Source organism: Eleutherodactylus coqui, chromosome 7 (assembly GCF_035609145.1).
Source record: "Eleutherodactylus coqui strain aEleCoq1 chromosome 7, aEleCoq1.hap1, whole genome shotgun sequence".
NCBI classification, from domain to species: domain Eukaryota; kingdom Metazoa; phylum Chordata; class Amphibia; order Anura; family Eleutherodactylidae; genus Eleutherodactylus; species Eleutherodactylus coqui.
The window spans coordinates 42033191-42059928 of NC_089843.1; positions in this window are offsets into that span (position 1 = coordinate 42033191).

Here is a 26738-nt window from a genome sequence, read left to right on the forward strand (position 1 = left end):
CATTTTCAGTTGCCGATTTTGCAGGCTGCATCAAAAGATAGATCTTAACTTTTACTTTTTTTATTCAAATAGGAGAAAGTGCACAAAAAAGGGAGTTTTGCCGTTATTTTTTTTACGTGTTTTGTTTTTATTTTTACAATTTTTTATGTATGGGACCTGAACCATAATAGCTATGATCGTTATGATAATACATTAAAGGACCTCTGCACTGCAATGCCTTATCGCTTATAATAGCTATCATAGGCAATGTCAAGCCCGAAAGACAATATCTGAAATCTTGTTGCCATAGAAACCCATTGGACCTCCGCGATTATATCGTGGATTGCTGATGACATAACAGAGGGTAACAGTGAACCCTCTGCATGCAATGATCTACATAGATCACAGCATCCATGAGTTAACAGTTGGAATAGCTGTTCTTATCTATTCCCGGTGTTGCAGTGGGAGGATGGCTATCAGTAATAGCTGGCTCCTGCTGTGGGGTGGCATGGACTCAGCTTCTGAAATCCACAGGACACAAGTTTATGTCCTATTGCATTGTGCTCTGCAGCCAGGAAGTAAGCTTACATCCTGTAGCATTAAAGGGTTAAAACCAGCAACTTCAACACCAATGATGAAGACTAAGCTGGTCCTGTTGTATCTTGTCTCCACCGGAAGTGATGGGTGGAGACAAGGGTTAGGCTGCTTGACAGCCAGGTAATGCCCCCAGTTCCTGATTGGCTGCAGGAGGTTCTCTCTTTAGCTGATGGGTTTCCATGCAGCTGCACTGCCTACTCCTCACTCACCTCTCCACCGCTGTGCCTTGTGAGCTTTCGATGGCGACCCTGATCCTCTGGCCTCCTGCCCCTCATGGCTCCTGTCAGTCAGCCCACCATTCACCCTTGTCCTACGGTCCTCCAGTCTCCCCTCACAGCGCCTGTCACTTTTGGCCTCCCTGGTCCTGCCACTCACCCCCCAGGTCTCCGTTGTCCTTTCATGGCTCCTATGCTGTCAGTCTCCATGGCCACAGTGCCATCGGCCCAGTAATTGGTGCTCCCTTCCATTTCCTGCGCTGCTGAAGGAATATCTGGTCCGGTCATCCTCCTGCGATGCACTGCTCCTGTCCTCCTCCTGCACCGCTAAAGCAGGGGCTGCTCTCTCCATGCCTTTGGATGGAGGGTTATTGTAAGGGTTCATTTGAGTGCTAGTTTTACGTTATTACCTGTAAATGCTTCCATGTTATTGTGGGCCGCTCTCACATGAAAGCATTTACAGCTAATAAAGTATGCCTAATACTTAAACTAACCGTAACCCACCATCCCAGCCAAAACTCACTCCTCACGCTGCTAGGACCTTGCTCCAGGCAGCCAGTCAGTTGCTTGTGGGCGTACACATTCGGTAAATACAGCCCATCACTAGGTCTTTACCCATTGTGGTGGAGACAAGATACACCAGTACAGACCAAGTCTCATAGGATATTTTGCAGTATTTTTGACAGGATGCTGATACTTTCCTGTCTTGACTGGTGATGATGGATGAGATGTGGATTTTTATGTATGATCTGCAGTGAAAACAATGGAGACACAGTGGTTCCACATGCCAAAGGAAATTCAGAATGCAGAACTCATTATCCAAGATAATGGTGTCTGTCTTTTGGGATAAAGATAAGAAAGAAAAAACTATAGACCTGCGCTACTTAACACATAGAGAGCCAATAATAGGTGTCTCAAAAGCCAGCCTCAGATCAGAGACAAAAAGGTTTATTAAACAATATAAGGAGGTCACAGCCTCATAAAATGACAAAATACTTGCGGAATCCTTGCGACACGTTTCGGCGTATTAAACGCCTTTCTTAAGCATAACAGTACATAGACAAAACGGTGATATAAATAGGACAAACATAAATTACATACCCATTGTAGTAAATCACTAAAAATGAATACGTTTCGTTGCGCAGTGCTATTTTGGCAATGGGAGATGACGTATCTCTCGGGGCGGTGCGCCGTAGGGTGCCCTGGATGCAGCGTCAGAGGCCGACGTCAGGAGCCGTAACACGTGACTCTTCGCCCCGAGAAATACGTCATCTCTAGAGATGAGCTAGCACCAAAATGCTCGGGTGCTCGTTACTCGAGACAAACTTTTCGCGATGCTCGAGGGTTCGTTTCGAGTAACGAACCCCATTGAAGTCAATGGGCGACCCGAGCATTTTTGTATATCGCCGATGCTCGCTAAGGTTTTCGTTTGTGAAAATCTGGGCAATTCAACAAAGTGATGGGAACGACACAGCAACGGATAGGGCAGGCGAGGGGCTACATGTTGGGCTGCATCTCAAGTTCACAGGTCCCACTATTAAGCCACAATAGCGGCAAGAATGGGCCCCCCCCCCCTCCCAACAACTTTTACTTCTGAAAAGCCCTCATTAGCAATGCATACCTTAGCTAAGCACCACACTACCTCCAACAAAGCACAATCACTGCCTGCATGACACTCCGCTGCCACTTCTCCTGGGTTACATGCTGCCCAAACCCCCCCCCCATGACCCAGTGTCCACAGCGCACACCAAACTGTCCCTGCCCAGCCTTCAGCTGCCCTCAGGCCACGCCACCCTCATGTCTATTTATAAGTGCGTCTGCCACAGGAAAAGCAGGCACACACTGCAGAGGGTTGGCACGGCTAGGCAGCGACCCTCTTTAAAAGGGGCGGGGCGATAGTCCACAATGCTGTACAGAAGCGATGAGAAATGCAATCCTGTGCCACCTCCATCTGGAGCTGCACACGTGGGCATAGCAATGGGGAACCTATGTGCCACACACTATTCATTCTGTCAAGGTGTCTGCATGCCCCAGTCAGACCGCGGTTTTTTATAAATAGTCACAGGCAGGTACAACTCCGCAATGGGAATTCCGTGTGCACCCACAGCATGGGTGGCTCCCTGGAACCCACCGGCGGTACATAAATATATCCCATTGCATTGCCCATCACAGCTGAGGTAATAAATTCATGTTTAATGCAGGTGGGCTTCGGCCCGCACTGCATGCCCCAGTCAGACTGGGGTTCTTTAGAAGTGGACACATGCAGTTACAACTCCCTGTGCACCCACAGCATGGGTGGCTCCCTGGAACCCACCGGCTGTACATAAATATATCCCATTGCATTGCCCATCACAGCTGAGGTAATAAAGTAATGTTTAATGCAGGTGGGCTTCGGCCCACACTGCATGCCCCAGTCAGACTGGGGTTCTTTAGAAGTGGACACATGCAGTTACAACTCCCTGTGCACTCACGGCATGGGTGGCTCCCTGGAACCCACCAGCGGTACATAAATATATCCCATTGCAGTGCCCAACACAGCTGATGTTACGTGAGCTGTAATGCAGGTGGGCAAAAAATTAATTTGATTACACTGTAGGCGAGGGCCCCCAAAAATTGGTGTACCAACAGTACTAATGTACCTGAGAAAAATTGCCCATGCCCAACCAAGAGGGCAGGTGAAACCCATTAATCGCTTTGGTTAATGTGGCTTAATTGGTAACTATGCCTGGAGGCAGCCCAGTTAAAATAAAAAATTGGTTGAGGTGAAAGTTTCAACGCTTTAATGAGCATTGAAACGTCTAAAAATTGTTTAGAAAAATTATATGACTGAGCCTTGTGGGCCTAAGAAAAATTGCCCGTTCGGCGTGATTATGTCAGGTTTCAGGAGGAGGAGCAGGAGGAGGAATATTATACACAGATTGATGAAGCGAAAAGGTCCCCGTTTTGGATGGTGATAGAGAACGATGCTTCCATCCGCGGGTGCAGCCTACGTATTGCTTAGGTATCGCTGCTGTCCGCTGGTGGAGAAGAGAAGTCTGGGGAAATCCAGGCTTTGTTCATCTTGATGAGTGTTAGCCTGTCGGCACTGTCGGTTGACAGGCGGGTACGCTTATCCATGATGATTCCCCCAGCCGCACTAAACACCCTCTCTGACAAGACGCTAGCCGCAGGACAAGCAAGCACCTCCAGGGCATACAGCGCGAGTTCAGGCCATGTGTCCAGCTTCGACACCCAGTAGTTGTAGGGGGCAGAGGCATCACGGAGGACGGTCGTGCGATCGGCTAGGTACTCCCTCACCATCCTTTTACAGTGCTCCCGCCGACTCAGCCGTGACTGGGGAGCGGTGACACAGTCTTGCTGGGGAGCCATAAAGCTGTCAAGGGCCTTAAAGAGTGTTGCCCTGCCTGTGCTGTACATGCTGCCTGATCTCCGCGCCTCCCCTGCTACCTGGCCCTCGGAACTGCGCCTTCGGCCACTAGCGCTGTCGTATGGGAATTTTACCATCAGTTTGTCCGCCAGGGTCCTGTGGTATAGCAACACTCTCTCTTTCCTCTTCGGGTATGAGAGTGGAAAGGTTCTCCTTATACCGTGGGTCGAACAGTGTGTACACCCAGTAATCCGTAGTGGCCAGAATGCGTGTAACGCGAGGGTCACGAGAAAGGCATCCTAACATGAAGTCAGCCATGTGTACCAGGGTACCTGTACGCAACACATGGCTGTCCTCTCTAGGAAGATCACTTTCAGGATCCTCCTCCTCCTCCTCAGGCCATACACGCTGAAAGGATGACAGGCCAGCAGCATGTGTACCCTCACCAGTGGGCCAAGCTGTCTCTTCCCCCTCCTCCTCATCTTCCCCCTCCTCCTCCTCCTCACCGCGCTGAGATATAGACAGGAGGGTGCTCTGACTATCCAGCGACATACTGTCTTCCCCCGGCTCTGTTTCCAAGCGCAAAGCGTCTGCCTTTATGCTTTGCAGGGAACTTATCAAGAGGCATAGCAGAGGAATGGTGACGCTAATGATTGCAGCATCGCCGCTCACCACCTGGGTAGACTCCTCAAACTTTCCAAGGACCTGGCAGATGTCTGCCAACCAGGCCCACTCTTCTGAAAAGAATTGAGGAGGCTGACTCCCACTGCGCCGCCCATGTTGGAGTTGGTATTCCACTATAGCTCTACGCTGCTCATAGAGCCTGGCCAACATGTGGAGCGTAGAGTTCCACCGTGTGGGCACGTCGCACAGCAGTCGGTGCACTGGCAGATTAAACCGATGTTGCAGGGTGCGCAGGGTGGCAGCGTCCGTGTGGGACTTGCGGAAATGTGCGCAGAGCCGGCGCACGTTTCCGAGCAGGTCTGACAAGCATGGGTAGCTTTTCAGAAAGCGCTGAACCACCAAATTAAAGACGTGGGCCAGGCATGGCACGTGCGTGAGGCTGCCGAGCTGCAGAGCCGCCACCAGGTTACGTCCGTTGTCACACACGACCATGCCCGGTTGGAGGCTCAGCGGCGCAAGCCAGCGGTCGGTCTGCTCTGTCAGACCCTGCAGCAGTTCGTGGGCCGTGTGCCTCTTCTCTCCTAAGCTGAGTAGTTTCAGCACGGCCTGCTGACGCTTGCCCACCGCTGTGCTGCCACGCCGCGTGACACCGACTGCTGGCGACATGCTGCTGCTGCTGACACATCTTGATTGCGGGACAGAGGTTGCGTTGGAGGAGGAGGAGGAGGGTGCTTTAGTGGAGGAAGCATACACCGCCGAAGATACCACCACCGAGCTGTGGCCCGCAATTCTGGGGGTAGGTAGGACGTGAGCGGTCCCAGGCTCTGACTCTGTCCCAGCCTCCACTAAATTCACCCAATGTGCCGTCAGGGAGATATAGTGGCCCTGCCCGCCTGTGCTTGTCCACGTGTCCGTTGTTCAGTGGACCTTGGCAGTAACCGCGTTGGTGAGGGCGCGTACAATGTTGCGGGAGACGTGGTCGTGCAGGGCTGGGACGGCACATCGGGAAAAATAGTGGCGACTGGGAACTGAGTAGCGCGGGGCCGCCGCCGCCATCATACTTTTGAAGGACTCTGTTTCCACAACCCTATACGGCAGCATCTCAAGGCTGATAAATTTGGCTACGTGCACGTTTAACGCTTGAGCGTGCGGGTGCGTGGCGGCGTACTTGCGCTTGCGCTCAAACACTTGCGCTAGCGACGGCTGGACGCTGCGCTGACAGACATTGCTGGATGGGGCTGAGGACAGCGGAGGTGAGGGTGTGGGTGCAGGCCAGGAGACGGTAGTGCCTGTGTCCTCAGAGCGGGGTTGGATCTCAGTGGCAGGTTGGGGCACAGGGGGAGAGGCAGCGGTGCAAACCGGAGGCGGTGAACGGCCTTCGTCCCACCTTGTGGGGTGCTTGGCCATCATATGTCTGCGCATGCTGGTGGTGGTGAGGCTGGTGGTGGTGGCTCCCCGGCTGATCTTGGCGCGACAAAGGTTGCACACCACTGTTCGTCGGTCATCTGCACTCTCAGTGAAAAACTGCCAGACCTTTGAGCACCTCGGCCTCTGCAGGGTGGCATGGCGCGAGGAGGCGCTTTGGGAAACAGTTGGTGGATTATTCGGTCTGGCCCTGCCTCTACTTCTGGACACCGCACTGCCTCTTGCAACCTGCCCTGCTGCTGCCCTGGCCTCCCCCTCTGAAGACCTGTCCTCAGTAGGCGTAGCAAACCAGGTGGGGTCAGTCACCTCATTGTCCTGCTGCTCTTCCTCTGAATCCTCTGTGCGCTCCTCCCTCGGACTTACTGCCCTTACTACTACCTCACTGATAGACAACTGTGTCTCATCGTCATCGGCCTCCTCACCCACTGAAAGGTCTTGAGACAGTTGCCGGAAGTCCCCAGCCTCATCCCCCGGACCCCGGGAACTTTCCAATGGTTGGGCATCAGTCACGATAAACTCCTCTGGTGGGAGAGGAACCACTGCTGCCCAATCTGAGCAGGGGCCCGAGAACAGTTCCTGGGAGTCTGCCCGCTCCTCAGAATGTCTCATTTTCATGGAGTGAGGAGGCTGGGAGGAAGGAGGAGCAGCAGCCAGAGGATTCTGAGTTGCAGCAGTGGACGGCGCAGAACTGTGGGTGGACGATAGGTTGCTGGAAGCACTTTCTGCCATCCACGACAGGACCTGCTCACACTGCTCATTTTCGAATAAAGGTCTACCGCGTGGACCCATTAATTGTGAGATGAATGTGGGGACGCCAGAAACGTGCCTCTCTCCTAATCCCGCAGCAGTCGGCTGCGATACACGTGGATCAGGAGCTCGGCCTGTGCCCACAACCGGACTAGGGCCTCCGAGTCCTCGGCCGCGCCCACGTCCTCTAGGCCTACCCCTACCCCTGAGCATGCTGTATTACCAGTAATGCAGAAACAGAACGCTGTAATTAAATGTGCCGCTTATTGGCCTGTGGTTGGAGGCTGACTTCGCTTACGGAACGCCAGGAAGTAATTTGGCGCAAGCCTGCTGTAACACTTAGCTGGCTGCGTATGATTTTGTATAACTACTACACCCAGCACACACAGACCCAGAACACTGAGCACAGTGACAGGCAGGCCAAATAGATTTTTTGCCCAATATTTTTTAGAAAAGGCCCACTGCCTATATTCAATCAATAATGTGTCTTCTGTCCCTGCCTCCACACTTCTGGCCCTGGACTATGTCACAGAACTGCAGAGTGTTGCACTGTTAACTGCAACACAGCGGTGATTTCAGAGCCCAGACAGAGCCAGGAAATCATTTGGCGCAAGCCTGCTGTAACACTTAGCTGGCTGCGTATGATTTTGTAGAACTATTACACCCAGCACACACAGACCCAGAACACTGAGCACAGTGACAGGCAGGCCAAATAGATTTTTTGCCCAACATTTTATAGAAAAGGCCCACTGCCTATATTCAATCAATAATATGTCTTCTGTCCCTGCCTCCACACTTCTGTCCCTGAAGTGTTACTGCAGGGCGCAATGCTCTGCACGGCCGTTATACCAAAAAAAAAAAAAGTGCAACACTGCAAAAAGCAGCCTCCACACAACTGCACACGGTTAGATGTGGCCCTACGAAGGACCGTTGGGGTTCTTGAAGCCTCCAATAACTCCTAACGCTCTCCCTATAGCAGCTCCAACACGATAGCACTTTCCCTCAGCTATGTCAGAATGCATCTGTGCCGAGCCGCGGGAGGGGCCGATTTTTATACTCGGGTGACACCTGATCTCGCCAGCCACTCACTGCAGGGGGGTGGTATAGGGCTTGAACGTCGCAGGGGGAAGTTGTAATGCCTTCCTTGTCTTTCAATTGGCCAGAAAAGCGCGCTAACGTCTCAGAGATGAACGTGAAAGTAACCCGAACATCGCGTGGTACTCGTTACGAGTAATGAGCATCTCGAACACGCTAATACTCGAACAAGTATCAAGCTCGGACGAGTACGTTCGCTCATCTCTAGTCATCTCCCATTGCCAAAATGGCGCTGCGCAACGAAACGTATTCATTTTGAGTGATTTACTACAATGGGTATGTAATTTATGTTTGTCCTATTTATATCACCGTTTTGTCTATGTACTTTTATGCTTGAGAAAGGCGTTTAATACGCCGAAACGTGTCGCAAGGATTCCGCAAGTATTTTGTCATTTTATGAGGCTGTGACCTCCTTATATTGTTTAATAAACCTTTTTGTCTCTGATCTGAGGCTGGCTTTTGAGACACCTATTATTGGCTCTCTATATGTTAAGTAGCGCAGGTCTATAGTTTTTTCTTTCTTCTCTTTTGATATTATCTGACCTCTTATGAGGAACGGAGTTTTGTTACGACCTGCAGCTCTCCAGTGAGCTGGATTATCTCATCATCAATTTCGGGGATTTTTGGATAAAGAAACTGCTATGAGCTTACCTGGATATTGGGTGCTGACATGATCACCTTAGGGTGACATGTCAGGCACCAGGTGAGTTATCACACTATTATTATTGTGATTACTTTTAAGGTGCTTGGCACTCTCCTTGACCTTTATCTTTTTTGGGATAAAGATGAGATACTGCTTGTGGACAACCTTCCAAAGAGACCTACTATCATGGCTGTGTATTTCACAACACTTCTAGATAAATTGAAGAGGATTGAAGTCTAAAAGGTGAGGAAAGTTGACCCAAGGTGTTCTTGCACAGCAGTACCTTATCCCACACAACAGCCATCACCCATAGCAAACTGGATGACCTGAGCTTCAAGGTGCTGGATCATCCTCTTTATTCACCTCATCTGGTATCCTTATACTATCATATGTTGGAAAAACACCTCAAGGGAACCAAATCTGCTTCCATTTCTGAGGCAATTGCAGTGGCTCACACTTGTTATGCCGCCCAACCAAGGAAATCTTTCATGACGATGAGGACCAAGAAGTGTAATATAAGTGCTGCTCTCCCATTGATTTCAGTGGGAGTGAAGTCTCGCTTACACCTCCTCCCTGACTACTGATGACGATGTCCAGCCCACTGCACTGACAGTAGGCTAGACGATCAGCTGATTGATGGAGATCCAGAGTGGCGGATCACCGTCGATCAACTACTGATGACCTATCCAGAATAAGCCCAGAAGACCCCTCTAACATCCTTTATTATTAGTGATCTGCAACCTATAGCTTTCCAGCTGTCAGATCATACTGGGACTAACAGCTGTAAACCACACTTCTAGTACATTGTAGCTTGCTTTGAGGTTCCTCAACACTATTTAAAATCCTGTATTTGACATTCTGATCTCAACATGGAGTCTGAATAAAAATTATGAAATGCTGATAACTCCGGATGTCACTTGATTCAGATGCTGGGAAATATATTCTTTAAAGCTATCAGTTATTTTGGATGATTTATGGCTGCCATTTGTTCCTTACTAATCCAGTCCCAAAACAGGAGTCAATTTTAGTGCATTCTCTCCCCGGATCTCTGGGGTAAAAGCATCTTTTCTTCATTCACTCACGGAACTGTAAACAGAGTAACGGATACAGCAAAGAAATGGCTTTGATTACTGTACCTGAAAGGAGCAAATTGTTTGGCATATATTAAGGAATATGATTGAGTGCACCAGTTGGAATATGTAGAAGTGCGGAACATTCTGTACAGAAAATGGTAATTCTGGCACAGCATTTTCCCTAATGCTGTCATTTTTGTGCATAGATTTTTGAGTGAAAACAAACAGGCAGAGCGAGCGGAGAAGATCCTTAAACTCAGATGATACGAAGCCATCTGCATATTTAGAAATAACCTCAAGTAATTTGGCAAAATAACAGGCAAATCCACTACAGCAAAAGGTTACACTGAGGATATACAGCATGAGATGCCCGGAGCTCAGAGTAGAGAATAGAAATAGCTCAGGTGTAGCAGAGCTTGATTTGTGTCAGAGCTGTTTCAGTTGAGCAACATTATCATTTAAAGGGAATCTATCACCTTGGACCAGACCATAAGCTAAGTTATACTGCTGTTTGGGAAAGTGACATGGAGCTGAACAAAAAATGATTTCTAAATAACTGCTGCTTATGGTCTCTTGCCTGCCCACAATGCCCCCATGTAACTTAATAGTATATTCACAGCTCTTCCTCCATTCGCCTCATCTTGCCAGCTTTGGTTACATCTGAAAATTCTGGCCACCGCTACCTGGGACTACTGATAAGTCTTTGGCTTTACTCAGAAAGTAACGAGATAGGAAGATGAAACTTTACATTTATTCCACATCCTCTCCACTGATGTCAACACACTTCTTACATCGGTATTCCAAGTTCTGTAGGCCTTGCAAAAAGAAGGATTTCGGTTGTGCCTCAAACCAGTCATCCGTAGCAGCCATGGCATCAGAAATAGTGGGAAATTTGGTACCCTTGAGGTGTTTCTTCAGGTTTGGAAACAGATGATAGTTGGAGGGAGCTAGATCTGGTGAATAAGGTGGGTGGTCAGCCAGCTGGAAGCCTAGCTCCACCAGTTTTGCCATGGTTACTTGTGCAGTGTGAGCGGAGGCGTTGTCTTGCAGGAACAAGATTTGGACAGCTTGTTGCACCTTTTGGCCTTCAGAGCTGCCTTCAATTGGTCCAAAAGTTCAATGTAATACCTTGCATTAATGGTTGAACCATTTTGAAGGTAGTCCACTAGCAGATTTGCCCTCCTTATACCAGAACACAGACACCATCACCTTAGTGGCTGATTTTTGCACCCTAAACTTCTTTGGACGAGGAGAACCACTGTGCCTTAACTCTTTTGACTGCTCCTTGGTTTCAGGGTCATACAAATAAATCCAGGTCTCATCCATAGTGACCAGTCGATCCAGGAAGATCTAATCAGTCCGGAAACGCTGACAAATGGACCGGGAAGTTTTCACTCGCGTGCTTTTCTGATCTGTTGTCAAACATTTGGGGACCCACTTTGCAGATGGCTTCTTCATGTCCAAATATTCATGGATAATGACACAAACACGTTCACCAGAAATCCCCATGATGTCTGCTATTCCTTTAGCTGAAATTCGCTTATTCTCCAGTATGAGGTTGTGCACAGCATCAGCGATCACCAGAACAACAACCTCTCTCGGTCGTCCAGGATGCTCCTCATCACTGGTGCTGAAGTGACCCGTTTTAAATTTGGCAACCCAGTTCTTAACTGTAGAATATGAAGGGCATTGATCCCCCAATGTCTGCGACATATCACCCCAAATATCCTTCGCAGACTTTCCTTGCAGAAACAAAAATTTTATCACTCCTCTGCTCTCATTTGCTGTGAATATCGCCTTAGACTCCGCAATTTTGTTTTCCCGCGTGCCGAGATCACTGCTGCCATAAGCTACAAACACAAAGTTTTGAAAACATATATTAGACACATAAGGCTTTCATGTGATGTAACATTCGTTACCAAAGAAGCAAAAAAGAACACAAAGCCAAAGACTTATCAGCAGCCCCTCGTATTTCTGCTTCCTTTCCCCTTCACAACCCATGAAAGCTAGATAATTTAGTAGTCTGTACATGCATGGTTGTAACCCTAAGAGGTTGAACCATATGTATCCAAAATGAGACTGTCAGCATATGGTCCCTCAATCTCTGCAGTATACGTGACAGATATAACAGAGGGAGATAGATGGGGCCAAAAGAAGGCCTGGGAAGCCAAGTGGATGTGAATCAGCGGAAAGAAAGTCCATGCAGGGGGACTGTATGACTTGGTGCAGAATGATCAGATTGCCACATATTTTATTATAAGTATATATTACAAAGCATATGAACCATCTATGGCAACATTAATGGTGGAAGTTTTTTTTGTGGCCTGGAAAACCTCTTTTAAGGAGTTGGATGCTTTTTACAATCCCCCCCCCCCCTTTTTTTTTTTAAAGAAAGGTCCTTAAATCGTGTTACCAGTTTATCCCACTACTGAGACTCCCAGCAATTAGCTGTAATCTATAGAGGAATCTGGCAGCAAATGTTCAATTTCCATGCAACACTGCCACAGGAAAAATGAAGCATTACATATTGCCCATTGGAATGAATGGGCTGTCCATTTTATACATGGACATAAAGGGTCCATTCAGAGATGGGGCACTCTTTATAGGCCTTTCTTACTTCATTCATAATAGAGTATATGTAAATATGTTTTATAAACTGGTCAACCCCTTTAAGGTTTTCTTCATTGCCCCTAGTGCTGCCCAATATAGAACTTTACTCAGGGTCAGGAGGGTGCTCTGTTTAGGGGGTAACCAAGCCAAGCTCTAGGGCCTACAACTTTATACCATTTTGGAAGGCAATGGATTCATTTTTTCAGTGAAAAGCTTTATGTACTATAGTTGCCTTTGTTGGCTTGTTTGAGATCCAGGCCAACAGCATTCAGTGTATAGGTCTCGAAATAGCAATGCTGCACCTAAATAACTGCCATTACTGTGCAGCCGCATCACTAACAGCTATGAAATAGGGTAAATTACTCCGTTTTACTGATTGCTATACATTGTGATTTGTTCATAGAGCCCCCTTGATGCATCAGTCTGATTTTTGTAAAAGCTTCTCTCGGCACAGTCCTTCGCACACTTGGAATATTCTTCCTCTAGAGATTGTCCTTCAGAAAGGAAAAAATAAAGTCTGCATTCCATTGGCAATCATACAGCTTGCATTAAAGGCAGAATCACTTACACTATTTGATGAGCAATACACTGATTGCTGCTTTTTCAATGAATGTAATAAGTTTTCTTCTTTCAACTTTTCTATGCATTTATCATATTTATAGTTTACTTCACAGATCCTTCTAATGTCTTTTTTTCTCAAGTACAGACACCTGCTGCTTACAAATCAAGTACATGGGAATATATCACAAGCCTCAGGGAGGTGGCAAAGATGTCAAAGCCGCTGGTGGAACAGATATGAATTCCTTCAGCCTGCTGGGACAGATGGAGTCTGTAGGCGATTCAGATTTTTTTAATTTTTGTATAACATTGTCCACCTAGGTACAAACTGTTTTTAAGTTGTCCCGAGAGCATAGACACCTGTCGGGTTAGTGAGGAAATTATCTGGTAGTCAACTCACCCTGCTTTACAGGGACTCACCCTATTTTAGCCTCTGTCACCCAGTCATGGTGTGATACATAATTTTTACTGTGTTCCAGGAAGGAAAGACACAGATAGGTGTAATAAATCAGAATGGGGTGATGGTGTTAGCCCCCGGGTGGCCTATTTGGTGAAACAATGCCCAAATGGCATACTAAAGTGAGATATAAGGCTGATGATGAAGGGCTGGTCTCTGCTCCCAGGTATGATGATGTGGTGTAGTCTGAAACCGTCCAGTGGAAGAGAGTCCAAGAGAAAGGGAGGGTAACAGTTAACTCACTTTTACTTGATTCAGAAGCATTCTGGCACAACACTAAATTATCATATAATAGGGAGGAGACACAAATTAGATATTAGGAAAAACAGACAGTGAGGGTGATCAATGAGTGGAACAGGTTACCATGGGAAGTGGTGAGTTCTCCTTCAATGGAATTGTTCAAACAAAGGCTGGACAAACATCTGTCTGGGATGCTTTAGTGATCCTGCACTGAGCAGGGGGTTGGACCCGATGACCTTGGAGGTCGCTTCCTACTCTACCATTCTATGATCATGAAGGCAAAATTCCTTGCATAAACAAATCTAATGTCAGTTCCTGAGGGTGCTGGCTTATAGTGCTGCTGCCTTCCTGTACCTTTCTGCTGATGTGAGTCTTCTTCACTAGTACCCTAAAATCTTCAGCCTAAACTAAGCACCTACTCTCCCTTAGGGCTCAATATAGGGGGTCTGAAGATATTTAGCTCCACCTGTCTTTATAATCCATGCCCCTTGGAAAAAGAATAAACTTGATTACAAAAGGATACACCAGTTAATAGAAAGCATGCCAAATAGTAAAGACTTTCTTTGATGGAGGGGGGTATGATGTCCACAGAACCCCCTCCAATTCCAAATGTGTCTAATGATTTTCAAATCAGCCGGATAGTGTACAGTTATCCTCTTCTTTATTAAGCAATCATAAAAACATAGGGCTACGTTTTTTTGATTTTAATCAAGTTTATTCTTTCTCCTTATATACACGGGGGGGGGGGGGAGACCTCCCTTGTGAAGACCCCCGTCATACCTGCAGCTCCCAGGGATGCCATTGGGCACAGGAGGCTACATATTTTCTTATCTCTGGCGCTTTCCTGACATTGTACACCCCTTGGAAAGGCTACTTGTATTTCTTCCACAACCTGCTGCTCAAGTATCAAACTGCAAAGGGCTTCCCCAATTTGATGTCCCAAGAACAACTGCGCCCTTAGACCTTATTTAAGACATATTTTACACATCTACCCATCTGTATAAGTTCCATACCAAGGCCCATAATGCTTCTTTTTTTTCTATTTTCATAATCCCTAAAACTGTAATTAGTTTAGCGCTGAGGTGCAAGGTGGAATGGATTTCTTTCTTCTCTCTCCTTAGCCCCTACAAGGTACAGAATATTCTTTCCTGGTCAGATTTTCAAGTTCCAGTTTCCACTGTTATCGTTTAGTTTTGGGTATGCTCCAGAGGCGAAGTCAGAAATAAAGCTTTGAGTAGTCACCAGGGAAGCAGTCAGGCAGAGCAAGCCAGACACAGACAAACAGAACTCTGGTGCTTCAACTAACGTCTCAGAATGTCCAACTCATCTTTCCTTAGTACGGATGGGCTGTAACAGTAGACGACCAGTTCAAAAAGCTGTTGATGTCTAAGAGAAACAGAAAGGCGAGACTTCCGTGGACAAAAGAGCATAAAAATTGGATCACTGAGTGGCGAAAAAATATCGCCTGGTGAGATGAATCCAGATTTCTGCTGTACCATGATGATGGGTGGGTCAGAATTTGGCACAAGCAGCAAAAAGTGATGAATCTTTCCTGTTAGCTGTTCCGTATACAGCAGTATTTCCATCTACAAGAAGCTTCCTGTCTGCATGGGCCAATAATCCTGCAGAATAATTTCAGCACCTGTTGGAAGCTATAGCATGATAAATTGCTGTGGTTCTGAAGGCTAAAGAAAGTTCAAAGCACTACTAGATAGAGGTCACTAGTGAAATGTCCATTTTTGTATATACTTCCAGAAAACCCCTTTCAATGAAATATCTTTAGTATGGCATAAGTATGCCAAACATACATGTTTGATAGAAGGAGGATTTACCAATGGAAGCACCCAAAATCATGAGAACTTGAATGCACTCCACTGCTTTCATATCTGCCATTGCCCATTATGGAGAGTCACTCTACATGCACAAACAAAGTGGACATGAATGTAGTATACACTGTAGCAAGCGGGGTGCAGTTGCCTGCGGATCGCCAACTCTCAGACTAGAATGGGCACCGACCACGTAGAATTACTCTCTGGAGACGCGTATTTCCTTTAAACCCGGCTCCTGCCAGTCTTTATTCACAGTACAACCAATGTAAACAGAGTCCCTATAACGTTTCTTCAACAAAACATAAAAGTCCACATACACAGCCCACCTGGGTGTCAAGGTTAGGGTGGTCACTCCTGTCAGACTCCGGCCTTTCCTAGGCCACCGGCCTGCCGCAGCTTAGCTCTGCTGCACAGGTCCTCTCTGGCTCTCTCAGCCAACATCTCCCTGGGTGTAGCAGGAATGTACCCTTATATCCAACTTCCTGACCACACCTATGGGCGTTTTCCTTTTTCTCAGGCACCAGAATGCCTGTCTGTTGCTCCCTACAGGCCATTCTCTGTAGTGCAGCTCTACAACACATAGAGGTAAAGCTCACATATAAAGCCCCATTATTTGATAGGTTGAGCACCACTGGTGTACTGTATACACAGTATCCTTTTTTATTGAGTTTTAAAAAAAAATATTTTTGGATTTAAAATAAAAGTAATAACTTTGTTATATTCAGGAACAAGTGAAAATAAAGAATCAAAGCTAGAAATGGCTAAAACAATCTGCGACTGAATTGCCATAGGTCAAATATGTTTCTTGTAGTAATTCCTAGTAAGGCTAAAAACTGTACATATAATTGGAAAACAAAAATGATCAAAACATTTGTACTGTGACCTCTCTAAAGGAAAACACCTTTATCTAGACCAGATTCTCGGCGACAGATTTTCAATCCCATCATAACCTTCATGTACTGGTTTTCGTCTTTGAGGGGACCATCCCTCTAGAAGGCCACGTTTCAATGCAATTTTGCGTTGGAGCCTGAAAGAGTATATTTTCTTTAATATTTTACGTAATAGACATAAGATTAAAAAAAGGCTAATTAGTGGATGTCAAATGACTTGATGAACTACCTGCATTCTAAATTCTGTCATTTGGAACATTATTTGAATTATGTTTCAGATTAACCCTTATTAGTGAAAAACAGAAAAATGTAATTGGCTAAAGAAGAAAAACCCTCCACGATACCATAATCAATGTAGTTCATGAATCTTCATGTAGTGGGTATTTTTCTGCCCCAGCCATGCAGCACTTGTTGAACATCCTATGGTAGTCGGCACGGATTGTCTCATTTTTATTATATCTTATGTTTACTATGAAAACAAGTAATTTTTTATAATATCAACTTATTACATAGGCAAAACCAATACAAGAGTGTAAGCTATAAAAAAACACAAATATACACATATTCCATAGCGCTGTACACAGATTGCCATCACTTACGTTGGGTGCTGTTCTCTTGGTCATGGCCAGCCTTAGCTACATGCAACCCATGCAGTCACAAAGGGTTCCAACCATATGTTTTTACAGGGGTCACCAGGCGGATGTAGGCTGGGGGCACTCACCCCCCTTAAGTCCAGCCAGCCAGATAATCTTTCTCAGTGTAGCAGCAATTTGTGGAGCTACAGATATCATCACCCTTTTGGCTCTGTCTCCCCCCTCTGATTTTCCGGTGTGCCGCTGTTAGCCCAATCCCCCCCAAAACAATATTGTTTAGTTCAGCTATTCTATTTTGTTATAAGCTTGGTTCTGGTATATATGTATCGTCGTTGTTTAGTGCAATATATATGTAGTGGGCTTGGTTCTGTTGCTGTGCCTATGCAATGAGATTGCTTTGTGTTGTACTTATGTAATTAGCTTGGCACTGGTACTGTATTTGTGTTATGGACTTTGTTCTGCTACTGTATTTTTTAATTTAGTTCTAATAATGGGAATATTTCCTTTTGTTTGCTCCATTTTGATGCACAATGTTACATTTAGTTCAGATCCCTTTTCCTGTGAATCCACGCCTCTTTCTCTTATGCAAAAACATGTCTAAAAGTGTCTAAAACACATCAAAATGTGGTACAAAACAGGTAAGACAGATTTCTGATGCAATTTGTGTAGGAAAATGCACACATTTCCAATAGTAAATCTGCCCCATTGTTTTATTATTGAGTTTCATCCGCATATTCACTCCTCGGTTTCGCCCAGTAGGGGGCACAGGCAGTTAGAATTTAATTATTTGAAGGGGTTTCCAATGACTAGAAAATACATAAATGTTTTGGTAATTTAATAGAATACAACCATAAGCCACACTCACTTTCTTAACTGGCCCTCTAATCCTGGACAGGAGCCCGCCTGGTTTCCCAGGCGGAACCAGATAAGAGATGACTTCAGCTGTCATATGCTGTTCAAGATATTACCACCGTGGAAGTCTGTAACTGGGTGAGGGGCCACATGTACCATGGACTGTATGTGACCGCTGCAGCTTCTTCCCAGCTCAGAGCAACAGGGATTGGCACAAGAGCCCTAACCCCAGATCTCAGATGACTTGAGCTGCTATATACTGTTCAAGGCATTATCACTGTTGAAGTCTACAATTGGCTGAGGGGGTCACATGTACCATGAATAGCATGTGGCTGCTACAGCTTCTTCTGGGATCAGAGGGGCAGGGACTGGCACAGGATCCCCAACCCATGCCATTCAGACTTAAGAAGGCTTCAACTGTCGCATGGTGTTCATAACAATGTTACTGCTGAAGCCTGTGATTGGCTGAGGGCTCACTTGTACCATGAACATCATATGACCCCGGCAGCTTCTTCTGGGATCGCTGGAAAAAGCGCTCCAGCACTGGATTGGGGCTCCATTTAAGGAGGTGAATGTGGCATATTTTACTATTTTATTACATTCCCAGCCCATTAAACAGGGAATTTGGAGCTCCGTACCAGGAAATTCTGGACCTATCTTTTAATAGCAAGCAAATAAAGAGCAGCCGGCAGGTTAAGCCTGGCTACATTTCATGTCGAGATCGTAAAGTGCTGCATTATTTCGAAATATGAAGTTCCATTTTTGAAGCAGAGTATTGTTCTGCCAAAACTGTCTATTTTTTCTCGGTGCACTAAAAACAATTATCACGCTTGGACTGTTTACACCCATAACTGTCCTCACTTTAAAGCACAAAGTAAAAAATGTAGAGTAGATTACAAATGGCGTAACAATACATAATCTGCTTCCAAGGCAAATTCTGAAAAATGCTAAATGGCAACAATGTTTATTGCATAAACACTACAAGATGCAGAAGGAGCGTCCAATGCTGTTTATAGAGTAATTGTCTGTGTGCAATGATTATCCGTGACACGAAAAGGTAATTATAGAAGATTGGATTTTTTTTTTTTTTTTTACCCAGAATTCTTAGAAGGCAATTCTCACATATGTTTCCTCCCAGGGATAAATTGGGCTGAAACGTTCTGGCTTTCAGCTATACAATTTATGTAAACTCATTAATGGAATTGACAATTACAGACTGCCCAAAGCCTCCGTCAAAGGAACACAAGACAACAAAACTTGGCTTTAGCCAGACGTTATTTAATGAGTATCTGATCATTCTGGCTCTTGCACTTGACCAATTAATAGATTGTTGCTTTCCTTAGCCGCATGGTAGCTGCTGCTTGGGCTTTATTTATTTATTTTATGTTGTTATTTTACCCATATGGGTTGATACAAAACACGAACAAAACAAAAAAAACTAGCCAAAACTTTTTGGAGCCAGATTAGGAAAAAGTAAGTAAGTAAAGAAAAAAAAAATAGATTAAAAAAAAAATTCTATTCGACAGATATGTGAGGACACTGGGGATATATCCAACTTGGACTATATACTAATTGCATTAGATAAAAGAAGTTATAGACACTTTAATATCATTGGGCATATCAATAAAATTTACAGGGCTACTCTGGCAAAAACACATTTTCCCATTCCTGCCCCCCTCACCTGATTGCCGGTCATACTCTGGGGGTTTCCTCTGTGTATGGCAGTCACTTCTATGCAGTGCAGCCCCCTACCTGATCTTTATCAGGGAACATCTCAATGCTGATATTTTTGCTTACACTTTCACATCTATGTCATGCTGCATCAGCACAAAATTACCCAGAGGCTATACCATTTCCGCCTGCTGGGTGGGCAGTTTAATTACACTGATAAACAAAAAACGTTTTTTTTTTTTTAAATTCCTCTGGCAGAGAAAGTTAGCGCTGTTCTAGACTACTATTAGGATGCTGAATCCAAATCTTAACTAAAATTTGCTCAATCAGATCATTTTTGGCACTTTCAATATACCCCATTTTCATGTATTTTACTAGTAATATAAAATGTTCGTTATTCATGACTGCAGGGTGTTACCACATAGCTCAATTTATGGCATTTTTTATTACAAGGTATTCAAGGATGTGCAGAGGTATTTTTCTGGTGACATTTGGCATCTCCGTATTTTCTTTACAGCAGCCAAATAAAATATGAAGCAGTTAATGATTGGTGCATTGTGGAAGGTTAGTGGGGCTTCATGGTGGATAGGAACTAAGTGTTTTATTGTTAGTATATGGGGTAATACATATATGTTATTTATTGTTTTATTATTTATCTTTACACTTGGTTTGATGAAGCAATTTGCCAAAGCCCTTGATCACAGTAGTGGAGACCACTTCCACTACATATGTTTAACCATTCCAAGTCTGATGGCAAGAAGAAAAAGGCAGTAATGTTTGATGGACCTCAGATAAGAACGGTCCTCAGGATGCCCACTTTGTTACAACGATGAATGTGGCAGAGGTTAGAGCTTGGGACTAGAGATGAGCGAACGTGCTCGGCCACGCCCCTTTTTCGCCCGAATACCGCGATTTCCGAGTACTTCACTACTCGGGTGAAAAGTACTCGGGTGCGCCGGGGGGCGGGGAGAAGCGTGGCGGCGTGGGGGGTAGCAGCGGGGAACAGGGGGGAGCCCTCTCTCTCTCCCTCTCCCCCCCACTCCCCACTGCAACCCCCCGCGCTGCCACGGCGACCCCCGAATTTTTTCGCTCGAGTACGGAAGTACTCGAAAATCGCGGTATTCGGGCGAAAAAGGGGCGTGGCCGAGCACGTTCGCTCATCTCTACTTGGGACGCTTTCTCTTATGTGGTGCAGAATTTCCTAGGGAACAGGAAAGCTTACAACTACCAAGAGTTTGTGGAGGAGCTGCTTTTGAGTTTTCAATCATATTAAAGTAATGGAAGAACGCTACTAAGGCCAATAGAACGCCGATATAATGGCAGGTTACTGCTGGAGCTTGAATTTCAAAGAAAAGGAAATTTATGCAGCTGTAATGCAACCAAAATTAATAAAGTTATAAAAAATATGTTACTTCTTCCACTTCTTCCACTATGAGCATAAATTTATAGTTTACGGCAAAAGTGCAACATCACAAATCTCAAAAACCTGATGTGATGGAGAATATCTGATGACATATTTGCATTTAGCATCCCAAAATTTGCTCAAATCCAATGGAAAATCTTGTGCCAGAAAAAATTGTGTTGACAGGTTTTATCATTAACTTCTATATTCACCTAAATAAGCTACAGACCATAAATATACAGTCGAGAGAATGAGCTGTGATCTACTCTACTATACCTGTGTGACAGCAGCTGTGTGATCACCATCAGTGACTGTTACAGAAGTGTCCGTGTTCTCCTCTAGGCATTTTTTGTGGTAGGGTCCATGTAATAGCATCACACAGACTGACAAACTGACTAGAAACAGAACACATAAAACCAAGTAAATCTGAGCTGGTCAGAATTAAGATCACATGACCATCTGAGGAGAAAGAGGCCAGGCGTTTCAGATGGAGTGGAATAACTAAGGTAAAACTAGCTCACCTATTTATACTGTGGGGATAGCTACATCATGAATAAAAAAATCACCGTAGTGGCCCTTAAATTAATTGTCTAATTAGTTTGTATTGAAAATGCATTTTCCATTAGAAGCACCCTGTCTTTTTTGAACCACTTATAAACTATTGCTGATGGTTCAGTCCCTCTCCCTCCCCTCATATGACCACTTATGTAATAGATCTGGAACTGTATCTTAGCATCTTCCTGCACGTTGATGTAATAATACACCAAGGACCATAGGTAGCTAATGCATTTAGAAAAGCTATTTCATCAAGGTGATTATACACTCATGACAGAAGAAGACTGGACCCTTACCATGAGGGCTTACAATCTACAATAGAAGGATGAAATAAACAGTAGGCAAGGCTAGAATCTGCTCTTCAGTATTCTAGTGGTAGCAGGCTTACTGTAGGTTATAGGTTTTTCTGAGGAGGTGGGTTTTCAGATTCCCTTTGAAGGTTTCAAAGCTTTGGGAGAGTCTGATGGGTTGGAACAATAATTTGTAGAGTATGGTGAATGCATGGGAGAAAACTTGGAGGTGATTGTGTTTAGAGCAGGCTAGGGGAGAGCAGAGATAGAGGCCTTGTGTGGGCTGGAGATTAGGTCAGAGATATTTGGAGGAAACTGGTTGTGAACCAGAGATTAAGTTTGAGGAGGTATTGGAAAATTAGATCAGAGTTGTATGACGGTGATGAGTTATGGAATGGAAGTTATGTGTGTGGAGGTATTAGGAGTTTCGGTCAGAGTTGTACGGAGGGCAAAGGTTGTGATGGACAGTCTCATATATCTGTAAATGCATTCTTTGGATGAAGGGTAGCCAGTAAAGGGATTGGCAGAGAGCATCAGTAGAAGAATATTGAGGAGAGAGGTCTGCCCAAGGTGCGACTACTAGTCTATTTGGATTCTCTGGTTTTCAACATCTGGCTATTCCTGACTTTTTTCCTATCTCCACTCCAACCCTGGCCTCTTATATGCTCTATCCAATGCTCATCCTGAGATCTGGTCTGATTCACCATGCTGAACAAGTTCTTTGTGACGTGACCTTTGGCTTGATTTTCGTGCTGCAGTTTGCTACTTGCCCCAATCCGAACTGTCTGACTACACTCAGCTACCACACCCAGGTCTCTAGTAGCATTAGCTGCCACAGTACTGGGACCACTTCCTGATTGGGGACCTTACAGCAAACCTCACATCCTGAATGGTGGGGTTAAAGGGTAAAGACCTCTGCTCAGAATTTGGCCCCAAGTCAAATAAGTCTATTGCTCAATAGATCTACACCCCCTGATCCTAGCAGTTTCTGAAAGAAAGAAGCCATGTTTTTCTAATTTCCTACAACCCTTTTTAGAAAAAGCATACTGATCTTGTCCAAAGCCTACAGTATTGTAGCCAAGTGAGCTGTATGGGATTGACGCCACAAAACAGCAGTCAATGTGGATCAAACATAAAGCAACCAATGAATAGAAGAAAGGTACTAGGTAAAGGCCTCAATAACTAGCACAAGACAGAGGCTGCAGGACGTTCTAGGTATTAATAACCAGCCCTACCATAACAGCAGTCACCGTGATTCTTCTCCGTTGACTCTTATTGACCTTGTTGACCTGAAAGAGCCTAGCTATGTTCACGGTTCAGCATGTAGTTTCTGAGTTGAAACTAATAAAATGTTGAAAACAAGTTTATTTCAGCACTTCTTCAAATGTTGTTTTTCTGTCGATGCTGTACTTAGCTTTCAATTCCTAGTTCTGACCTACCATTTTTTCACAATACTCCATTAATAGAATAACCTTGATCAAAAGAACATTTTACTATGATATCATCATAGAAAATTATGCTTTCATCCAGATATGGAGGACATGTTCCTTGAACCTGTCCCTACTGCTCTACAAAGACACTTTCTTTTAATGCGTTTAACCCCTTACAGGTTTCTAGCTTTGAAAATGCATTATCGCTTGGCTGGAGCAAGGAGCAGTTGAAAAGAGCATCTCAGTCTGGAGGACATGACCTGTTCTATGTTACATATATGACCCACTGATATGAATGAGCAATGTTTTACCCTTTCCAATCCAATTTGTATCCTGGCTTTCCTAGGGGGCTTACTCTTCTTCTGCCGTTATACAACGGCGCTATATGCTGGCTAAAGCCAGTACTGCATGAGGTGACACGTTGGATAGGCTCCGACAGCAGAGAGGCTGGCAATATACAGTTAGAGAACCTTGACTGGAGTCTTCCAACATCAGAGCTGTACAGCCTTAAATCATAATGTCTTTAGACGTCAGACAGTGGATTGGGAAGGGTTAATGATTAAAGGAGTTATCCAGCCTTTAAAGCAACGTTCCGGTTTCAGGACAAAATTCTGTCCTGGAAGCTGAGAGGTTGGGAGTATATTACCTTTGCTTGTTTTTCTCTACCATCCATCTGATACTCTCGTTCTGGTCCTGGCTTTTGGCCGTCAACTTTTCTATCTAGCTAATGGACACTGTGCACTGCTCTCTGACTGGCCAGTGCTGATCATGTGAGAAGCATAGGCCAATTATAGAGCAGGAATAGAACATTGGTAGTCAATACCAATGCACTATGCAGATTAGGTAGTCTGAAGATCGTGTTGGCCATCTTGGATGGCTGAAAACAGAACCTGAAACCAGCAGACCAAACAGAAGGCAGAGAAGAACAAGTGCAGCTCATGTACCCCCCAACTTATGGTTCGGGAACCCTTCTAATAAACATTGAATGTCCAAAGTGGATAACCCCATGACAAAAGTGACTTTTTTGATTTATATCTAAGAAAGGGTTATGTTTCTTGGTTGCATTATAGACCTCATTGCTTTAGGATGAAATAAGGATTTTGAGGAGGAACGGTCGCCACAGGAACTTCATTATAGATAAAAATTGGAGCTTTTGATTTGGAACCCCATGCCCCCTTTTATAGAATCATTCAATAGCTTATAGTGGTTAAAATTTCTCCCTGGAGAACAATGAACCATTTTTCCTCTTTATTAATGCAAAACAGTAGTGGATTTATGTAGAATAAATGAATACTATTATGGCTTGATGTGGACAGAAAAATAATTGTTTCAATTTCTGTAAGTCTAGACTTATTCAACCACTTTATACTTGATTTATAAAGCCATAAGAGGCCATTCATCATCCCTCCTGAGAGAGACCAAGTTTTTCCAGTTTTATTTTACTCTTTATTTTTTGTGCATTGCTAAATGTATCCTTCTTTTTGTGCATGGATTCTGGAACTTTCTTTCCATTTCCATTTTAATGCTCTTTTGCCGTAATGAAACTGTAATGGAAATGTGTTTAAATAGAAAAAAAGGACTAACAGTATTTCTGAGAATATACATTAATTAATGACCTTCCCTTAGGATAAGCCACAAATGTGTAATGAGTGGGTAACCCTCTGCCCCTCCACCCAGTACCCCATTGATGCATATGTAGTGTACAGGAAATGTGGTTACTGCCTTGACGTGTGTATGACTTTAAGAAGTTTGCTGTTCATTTATTGGTCATTTACATTTGCCTGTGAAAGCTAAGCCTGCATTATACTGTTAAAGCAACCTAGTCTGCTCTTCAGTTTGTCAATCACCCAAATACAGTCCAGGTATTGGCTAGCTGGTTAGCAAGCTGTTAGCAAACCTGTAATTGGCAGTTAGGACCAACGTAGGGGTTGTTGAGAGTAGCTGGTATAAAAGAGAGGGGTGTGGTAGAGGAAAATGGTTCCAGAGGGAGTCCAAGAGACTCTACAGCAGAGAAGACGTAAGATCAGGAGAAAGACAGTGCAGTGAGAACTCTTTAAAAGTCTGACAACTTCCAGTCTTCACAAGCATGTTCCTTAACTTGAGTTAAGGTAAGGGCAACATAATGGAATTGACTGTACAGATTCCACACCGACTGTGGCATATTTAGTTCATTTATTATTTCCTTTGATCATGACATATTTTTTTTTCTGGTATACGATATAGTTTGTTCTATCTCTGAGGGCTTAGTCACATGGGTGCATCTGGGCACCGATGTGCCCGTTTTCTTGCATAAAGAAGACGGACGCACTGCAGGTGCGGACGTCTCTCCGGAGCGCCGGAAGAAAGAACACATGACCGGCAATGGAGGCAGTCATGTGTTCTTCCTCTGCACCTGCAGTGCGTATGTCTTATCCTGCAGGAAGACGGGCGCATCAGCGCCCAGATGCGCCCGTGTGACTAAGCCCTCAGGAAGATAATTTATTTAGTTTATATTATATAGATATTTGTCTATATCCACTTATGATTTCTGATGTTTGTCACGTGATTTTGCTTCCAATTTTGTATTGGCGGTGGTTTAATATATCAGTGGCAATGATGCAGTAACACTAGGCAGGGGTGTAGCTACAGGCTCATGCGCCCAGGTGTAAAAGTTCAGCTTGGTCACCCTCCTGCTTACCCCCCTGCACACCCCTCTACCCTACACTCACTCTAAAATATACAAAAATCCTTATAAATATTCAGACAGCATATCTATAAGAGAACCTTTATAACTTTACGGCTTAGATACAGGAGCCAAGGTCTATTAATCTCTTGTGGGACACTGAAGGAGTTAATCCTGGACAGTCACTATGTGTCGCCTTGATTCAGGTATTATGCCAATTAGGTGAAGGGGTTTTCGGGTTTCACTACATGGGACAGGAAAAACCAGGGATGCAATATGATCTCCAGCAAAGGTAGTTGGAATGGATGGCAGGCTTGGTAGTAGGGCTGTCCATTCCACTCCTTCCACTCCAGGTATTATTTTGGGGAGACAAGCTCCTCAGGTGCGGAGGCTGGCCGATTAGTGGGGCCATAAAGTCTGCAAAGAGGCAGACGGAGGGGAAGCCAGGTGCAGCTAGGAATGCTGGTCTCAGGGGACCCTCTTTTCCTGACGCAGAAAAAAAACTGGACTTTGTGCAACTGTGTGGTTTTTCGTGCGGCTGCAGCGAGCCGTACGTATGGTCAGGGACGGACTCTGTATAGTAGGTGCTGGATAAGCAGGATTTTGTTTATGCCTGAAGTTAAGGCTGTGTTTTGTTTATTTTTGTGCTTTCTAATAAACACAAGCTAAGCCTGTATGGACTATATCTGCTGTTGTGGTCTCTGACTGCCGCTCACACTGCAACCCTGCGCTCTACCTGAGCTGACTCTCCCACATTCTATATCATATTGTCACCATGCGATTGTCAGATACCAGTTCTACACAGTGATAGTGATTACAGTGCAGTTACCTCCAGTGATGACAGGTGACATATTCTTGGACTGGGGTTGTCCACTTTCTCTTTTCTTCTCCATCTGGCCATGAAGATTAATTAAAGCTACAAATTATCCTTGAA